Genomic DNA, 8,970 nt, shown 5'->3' with positions numbered 1-8,970 from the left:
CGCTACCACTGAGACTAGGTTTAATACTGCAGGCATGCCTGCCACTGCTCTCTGCAGCCCACATCGGATAATTACAGTTCACTACACAATATTACCATCCCTATGGCAATATTATTTTTTAACCTGTTCCGATTGTTCATCCGCAATTGCAGAATGTTTAACAGGCTCAATATTACATTTTATTAATAATTAGACAGAAAAGGTTCAAACATTGTCATGCAGAGAAATGAATGCCATTAACTTGCACTACTGTGCAGAAGTTTGGGGCAATATTTCCATAAGCACACTATATCCACTTATCACCCTGCAGAAAAAACGCAAGGATATAGGGATAACACAAATACATGTTTGTTACATTCAAAACTATTGAAATGTAAAGATCTTGTGAAACTACAAACAGTATAAATGACATATAAAGCAAAAAAACAACTCACTGCCTTGGAATGTGCAAAAGTTTTTCACTGAAAGGGAAGGGCGTTATAGTTTAAGGGGTAATTTCAATCTTAAAATTCAGAATGTATGGACACCACAAATAATCTTTTGTGTTTCAATAAGTGGGGTTAAACTATGTAACAGTTAAAATAATTTAAAGAATGTCGAACCTTAATTTTGTTTAAAAAAAAACAAAAAACGATACAAAGACATGATTTTCAATATGTACAAGAATGAGGGGTTCTAACAATCACGTGTGTACATTATTATTATTATTATTTTTATAATTATTTGGGTGGTTATTTACTTGTTATTGGTTGGGGTTACCATCAACTAGTACTTGTATTCATGTGACTATATATAGTATGTGTATATTGTACCTATGTACTGAATTTTTATGCCAAAAAGTGAGTAAAGGGAGTAAAATATTATTGATGATATATTGTAATAAGACCGGTAAATTTGTCATTGTATATAATAATAATGATGATAAGAAAGCTAGTTATTTGATTTATAAAATAAGGGGTGAGAGTAAATCGTTTTCACTTCTTCCCACTCCTTTTTGGATATGAAAAAACCCCAGCCTTATGTATCGTTTTCATTTTTTATGTGTTTTCATTGTGAAATATTTGTTTCTATTTCTTTACCTTGCCGTAATGTTATCAAAATGATTTCCTTTTTTCCATTATTTTTTATTTTGCTTTGTTTTTAACATGTCCAAAACTACTATTAATAACTTGTACAACATGTAAAGTACAGAACATCAAAAACATTTATTCATGTAGAAAAATATCACCTAACATCTTTTACAATCAAAGCATTATTGTAACAATCCACATTTTGTGTTATTATTGCGTGTAACTGCTATCTAGACATGGAAGTGTAGCTCCTCTTATCTTAATGCAAGTGCTCCTAAAGCAGTATTACAAATTTTGTATTCTTACAAAGTAGAAAATCTAGCAAAACACCAAAGCACTGCAAGTATTTTTTTATTAACTTAAAAACATGTTTATTACCTTTTCGTGTTGAGCTGTTTCAAAAAGCATAATGTTTAAAAACATTGCATTAAAACAAATAAATTTTTCAGTTATTGTATTAAAAACTTAAACATTTTCTGTCTAGGGTACACTTATTAATGACATTAAAGTATATCTTTCTGCGATTATCGCGCTTAATTTTGAGTTAATGATGAACAAATGCGCTTAATCGTGATTAAATATGTTAATCGTTTGACAGCACTAATTTTATTGTCATGTACCTGTAAACATTAAAAAAAAAAAAATAATGGCCATTTTTATTTGAACAAAAATAGCAAAAAAATAGTACAGTACATTTTTACCGTAATTTATTGTTACTTATTGTATTGACACACTTTCATTTTGTTTATGTATTTTATTGCCATGGAACAGTAAAAATATATGCGTTAATAATAATAATTTCAAAGAAATGTAAAAAAATGATTATAATATTAATAGCAATAATAAACATTAATGTGTAACATTTCTATAATATGTATTTTATAGACATAGAACAGTAAAAATGTATGCGTTAATCATAAACTATTTTTATTATTATCGTCATCATTATCATCATCCTTATTATTAAAATATTAGATATTGATCTGAACATTGCTAATAATTGATATACTATGTAAAATATTAGTATGAAATATAATTAAATATGATTATTTTTACAATAATAGTTGTTGTATTATAATAACTGACACCAATCCTAATTCATAATTAGAATAAAATATTAATAACAATAATAAAAAACAACAACAATAATACAAATAATTATAATAATTGTTTGTTTATTAAAACTGGGTTGTTGTTATTAATACATTCATCCTACTGTCCACAGTAATACATTTTATATTAAAATAAATATTATAAATGTAATTTAATGAACAAAATATTTTAAATATGTTTAGTGGTAGTTATCGTTATGATAAGCATCATTTTCCAATACAATATTTAATTATGTATTTAAATAGTTAACATTTTTAAATTAAAATAAAAAAAACTATTATTTATATTATTGTGTATATTCAATTAAATGAAAAATGTATTGCTAACAGTATTTTGTGTGTGTTTTCTGGTAGTATTGTAATAAAGAAAAGGCGGGAAATAATTGTTAAAATAACTTTCTCAGACTACTGCACTGCTCATTTTATGTACTTGCACATGTGTGCCTTCCAGCAAAAGCACATGCAGTCAACTCATTCATCTGCATGACTTTATTGTATTGTGTAAAATAAGTGGATCCTAGTTGTAGTTTTAACGAGTTTGCTTTTTCTTTATGGGCCTGCAGGGAGAAGGCAACAAACAATAACGCCCACCATAAATAAGTGGAAGCTTATGTCCCAGTTGTGAAGGAACTTCATCAAAAGGATAATCAGAATGTGTCATCTTAATCAGGAACAGTCAACTGGACCAGCCGGTTTATCACAGCATATTGATGCCCCCACAATAATTGCTTGCCTGCAGGGTCAAACTGGCCATCAGGGAAACACTACGGCTGGTCCACATGGTTGGATGATTGCGTAATTTTAGTTGTCTATCTTACGGCAGTGTACAGTGCAATAGAATGTTTCAGAACACAGGGAAACCTCACATTTTGTTCGTATTTAAAAACAAATCTCCCATACGAAATAATGGAAAATGAATTTGTTAGTCTGTTCCATGGTCAAGCTGTCATCATCATAGTGCCTCCCATGCAATGTTTTAAAGAACATTCATTCAACTGGCATACATGTGTAAAATAGGTTAACCACTTTATAGCAAAAAATGACTTGTGTTTGGGAGGTGAGTCTCTTAAACTCATTATAAAAATCCAAGCACAGCTCACTATCTAGTTTATATTCAGTTTTTCTCTTCTCTTTATGAGCATACACAATTTAATATGATACAGTGCATGCAGAAAACAAAAAATGCTCACATTTTCTGTTTAAAAAAATTGTAACAATAAAACAAAATATATATATGTACAGTTGTGGTCAAAAGTTTACATACAGTTGTAAAGAACATAATGTCATGGCTGTCTTGTGTTTCCAAAAATGTCTATAACTCTTATTGTTTTGTGATAGAGTGAATGGAGTACATACCTGGTTGGTCACAAAAAACATTTATGAAGTTTGATTCTTTTATGAATTTTTTATGGGTCTACTGAAAATGTGACCAAATCTGCTGGGTCAAAAGTATACATACAGCAATGTTAATATTTGGTTACATGTCCCTTGGCAAGTTTCACTGCAATTAGGCGCTTTTGGTAGCCATCCACAAGCTTCTGGTTGAATTTTTGACCACTCCTCTTGACAAAATTGGTGCAGTTCAGCTAAATATATTGGTTTTCTGACATAGACTTGTTTCTTCAGCATTGTCCACATGTTTAAGTTAGGACTTTGGGAAGGCCTTAATTAAGGCCTTAACCTTAATTGTTGCCTGATTTAGCCATTCCTTTACCACTTTTGACATGTGTTTGGGGTCATTGTCCTGTTGGATCACCCATTGATACAACGTTAATTATGCATACATGTCCTTTAAAACTGAATTTGAAACAATGTTGCAAAATAGTTGTATTTGTAAATTGAAACAATGTTGATGTCCAATGTTGGATCCACGTTGTTGGTTGGGAAATTACCAAATTTCAATGTTCAAATCAACGTCTCAACATGACATTGAATAAACGTTGTCAAAAAGCATGCTGTTTCAACGTTATGTTTGAGTTGCTCAACGTCAGGACCAAATTCAACAAGTTCTCAACGTTGTTTTAATGTCTTGTACCTGCTGGGTATTTATGGTTAACCCTAACAGCTCAGTTTCATGCACCTGCTCCAAAGAAACACCTTTTAAAGTGACTGACAGAGGCTGTATATTTTTTAATGTGTTTTGAGCCCAGAATCATGTATTTTATGTTACTTTTATCTTAGATCTGCACCTCACAACACCTGACACTAAACTCAGATTGAAAATATAACAGGCTCGGCAATCCGACATGTAATTTATTAACGTCCCTGTCCGACTGCGGGGAGTCTCTGGGCCCCTCGGGGCGGGGCGTCCCGCCTTTCTGCCCTTGGGGAGTGTGGTCACTCTCTGGCTTTAAGGCTGGCTGTCCCCTGCTTCTCCCGTGCCTTGTCCTCTGCCGGGTCCGTCTGTCTATTGCCTGGTGCTGGCCGTGCCGGGCGGCACCATCCGCTCCGGTGTTCCTGTCGCCGGCTGGCCTGGCTGCGTGGGGCCGGTAGTCCCTTGTTCCCTGGGCACGACACCTGCTGTTTTGGGTTGGGCTCTCTGGGTGGCTGGGGCTGTACTTTGGCTCCCACACACACTGGGAGACAAATATATTTTATATAGAAATGCACATACATACTCACACACACACAATTAAACATGCATACTGTATATACACGCATTTGTACAGTATATTCATTCATTAATACATACATACACATTGGTACTTACCCACATACATAGGTACCTACGCTCCCACATACACACACAAATAAAGTACATACATACACACTCACAGTACATACATCTACATGCACATTCACTGTACAAACATACATATACACATACTGTACATATACAAGCATATATGCATAAGTACAGTCATGCTTTTCATCAAACATATATTAACGTTGTTCCCCTAGGAGAAACTGGGTAACATACGGCACACTGACAAAGCTTAACTTATTGTTACTATAACAATCTACAAGCTTAATACAGTTTGCTTCTCTTTCTTCCCCTCCATTTATCTGCTTTATTTTGTATTTCAAAATATCATTACATACAGTACAGGCCAAAAGTTTGGACACATCTTTTCATTCAATGTGTTTTCTTTATTTTCATGACTATTTACATTGTAGATTGTCACTGAAGGCATCAAAACTATGAATGAACACATGTAGAGTTATGTACTTTACAGCATTTGAAACAATTGTATTGTTGATAATAGAGGTAATTATTGTTATTATTCATTATCAATAGTGCTATTGCCATTGGTATGTGTATTGCTCCATTTGTAGTGTAATAATGTTCATTGTCATTTCAGTGTTATTAATATTTACTTAACAAACTGCTTCTTTGCTATCACTTTTACTATCATATTTGTACATATTGTATTTGCTGATGCTGTTCTGTTGTTGTTGTGGTTGTTATCCCCCTCTTGTCCTCGCAATTTCCCCCTCTGTCTTCCTTTTTTTCTCGTTCTATCCCCTCCTGCTCCGCTTCAGCTGCACCAAACAATAATATAAATCCATCTAATAAGGTCAGATACAAATAAGGCAACAAGAGAAGTATCTCACACTTTTCTTTTGTAAAGTAAATTAGTACAGCAATTATGGGCAAATACATCAACAATATATATTGCTTGAGTAGCTGGACAGGACAACCCCCCCCCCCCCCCAAAAAAAAACAAAAACAAAAACCTTCCCTCAAGATAATCTAGCCTAAACAACTTGTAATTTTTCACAGTGCCCAAACGTCTTCACATCATGTAATGATGGCTCAGGAACACTTCAGAAAACCACTGTCAGTTTGTCGCTAAGTTAAGTTAAAACTCTACTATACAAAATGAAAGCCATTTATCAACAACACCCAGAAATACCGCCGGCTTCACAGGGCCCGAGCTCATCTAAGATGGACTGATGCAAACTGGAAAAGGGTTCTGTGGTCTGACGAATCCACATTTCAAATTGTTTTTGGAAACTGTGGACGTCGAGTCCTCCGGACCAAAGAGGAAAAGAACCATCCGGACTGTTACAGGCGCAAAGTTCAAAAGCCAGCATCTGTGATGGTTTGAGGGGTGTATTAGTGCCCAAGGCATGGGTAACTTACACATCTGTGAAGGCACCATTTATGCTGAAAGCATACTTGCCAACCCTCCCGAATTTTCCGGGAGACTCCCGAAATTCAGCGCCTCTCCCGAAAACCTCCCGGGACAAATATTCTCCCGAAAATCTCCCGATTTTCAGCCGGCACTGGAGGCCATGCCCCCTCCAGCTCCATGCGGACCAGAGTCCTGCCCAATCACGTTATAACATCTACGGCTTTTAGAGAGTGCACAACTGCGCACACAACAAGGAGACGAAGCAGAAGAACGAGGAAGATACAGCCATGGCGACGCCGACGACGAGTAAGATGAAGAAATAAGCTTGTAAGTTCCAAGCCGCAGCTGCGATTGGACCTGGATAGCCTCCGGGAAGAAGAAGTGGAGTACCAAGTGCTTGGCAGTGAAGATCTTCCTCAGGAAGCAAGGATTGACCGGTTTTGGGCCATGCTAGGTTTGAGATGGAAGATTCCAGACTCTAGTGTATTTGATGAAAGCACTTTTGTGCATGCCACACAGCAATGCATCATCAGAGAGGGTGTTCAGCATGGTTAGAAAAATAGTGACAGAGAATAGAACAAGGATGGACAATTCAACCCTTAACTCAACAATGAGTAGATGAGTGTTATGTGTGTGTATATGTGTAAATAAATGAACACTGAAATTACATTTTTAATTTTATATATATATATATATATATATATATATATATATATATATATATATATATATATATATATATATATATATATATATATATATATACATATTATAAAATATATATATAACTAGAATTCACTGAAAGTCAAGTATTTATTATATATATATATATATATATGAAATACTTGACTTGGTGAATTCTAGCTGTAAATATACTCCTCCCCTCTTAACCACGCCCCCAACCACGCCCCCCACCTCCTCACCTCTCGAAATCGGAGGTCTCAAGGTTTGCAAGTATGGCTGAAAGGTACATACAGGTTTTGGAGCAACATATGTTGCCATCCAAGCAACGTCTTTTTAATGGCCACCCCTGCTTATTTCAGCAAGGCAATGCCAAGCCACGTTTCTGCACAAATTACAACAGCGTGGCTTCGTAGTAAAAGAGTGCTTGTACTAGACAGGCCTGCGTGTGCCAGCTCAGTGGCTTTGTGGTCAGGGGCGCCGAAAAGGGGGGGGTAAAGGAGACGGATTCTAGGGGCCCATGATGGAGGGGGGCCCAGAGAGGCCCCTAATGATGATGAAATTATAATACAGAAAAAATAATGACACTGTGTTGGGGGCCCTGTAAAGATTCTTTTCATGGGGCCCAAAATCCCTAGCGGCGCCCCTGCTTGTGGTTGGAGTGTCCACCCTGAGACTTTTTTGCAATGTTTTGCTGCCATTAAATTCTAAGTTAATGATTATTTGCAAAAAAAAATAATTTTTCTCAGTTTTAACATTAAATATTTTGTCTTTGCAGTGTATTCAATTGAATATAAGTTGAAAAGGATTTGCAAGTCATTGTATTCTGTTTTTATTTACGATTTACACAACGTGCCAACTTAACTTGTTTTGGGTTTTGTACCTTACTCATAAAAACATAATAAAATAGTTGGTTAAATCACCAAGTTTATTTAAAAAACTTACCATCAAATTCAATAAAAGCAGGTTCATTATTTTTCTGTAGATGGTCAAGATGTAACAAATATTGTGGAACGGTATATTGTGACAATAATACAATACAATGAGCGCAGGTATCTGACTCATATTTAGTTTTCTTTCATTATAATGAAAGAAAACTACACAAATATACCCTTGTTTGTGTATATTTGTAGCTTTATTGTTGACTTATAGCCATATAGTACTGAACAACCACGACAGACGTGTGTATTGCTTTTGTAGCTATGATACCACTGCAGTACAGCTCACTTATTGGTGTGTATATCCATCCATCCATCCATTTTCTACCGCTTGTCCCTTTCGGGGTCGCGGGGGGTACTGGAGCCTATCTCAGCTGGGTGTGTATATCATTCTACTGTAATGTAGCTCAGTGATTCTCAAGCTGTTGCACAGTACACAGGCTCCATCTAGTGGTACGCCAAAGAACCAATAAATATTCAAACACAGTGTTACTGTTCAAACTGTGTGTAATTACACAGGCCAAACTTTTAAATATACTTGTTAAATAAAACCAGTGCCTTGTTTTTAATGAATATTTAGGCCGACTACGCTACTGTATTTTAATGTTGGTCATTATGGTGGTACTTGACGAGCCAAGTGTTTTCTGAGGTGGTATTTGGTTAACAAAGTTTGAGAACCAGGGCTTCACAGTGGCAGAGGGGTTAGTGCATCTGCCTCACAATACAAAGGTCCTGAGTAGTCTTGGGTTCAATCCCGGGCTCGGGATCTTTCTGTGTGGAGTTTGCATGTCCTCCCCGTGACTGCATGGGTTCCCTCCGGGTACTCCGGCTTCCTCCCACCTCCAAAGACATGCACCTGGGGATAAGTTGATTGGCAACACTAAATTGGCCCTAGTGTGTGGATGTGAGTGTGAATGTTGTCTGTCTATCTGTGTTGGCCCTGCGATGAGGTTGCGACTTGTCCAGGGTGTACCCCGCCTTCCGCCCGATTGTAGCTGAGATAGGCTCCAGCGCCCCCCGCGACCCCAAAGGGAATAAGCGGTAGAAAATGGATGGATGGAAGTTTGAGAACCACTGATCTAGATGACGT

The sequence above is a fragment of the Nerophis lumbriciformis genome, linkage group LG09 (genome assembly GCF_033978685.3).
Source record: "Nerophis lumbriciformis linkage group LG09, RoL_Nlum_v2.1, whole genome shotgun sequence".
Classification (NCBI taxonomy): Eukaryota; Metazoa; Chordata; class Actinopteri; order Syngnathiformes; family Syngnathidae; genus Nerophis; species Nerophis lumbriciformis.
The sequence above is the reverse complement of the archived record's forward strand: the minus strand, read 5'-3'. Positions refer to the sequence as shown.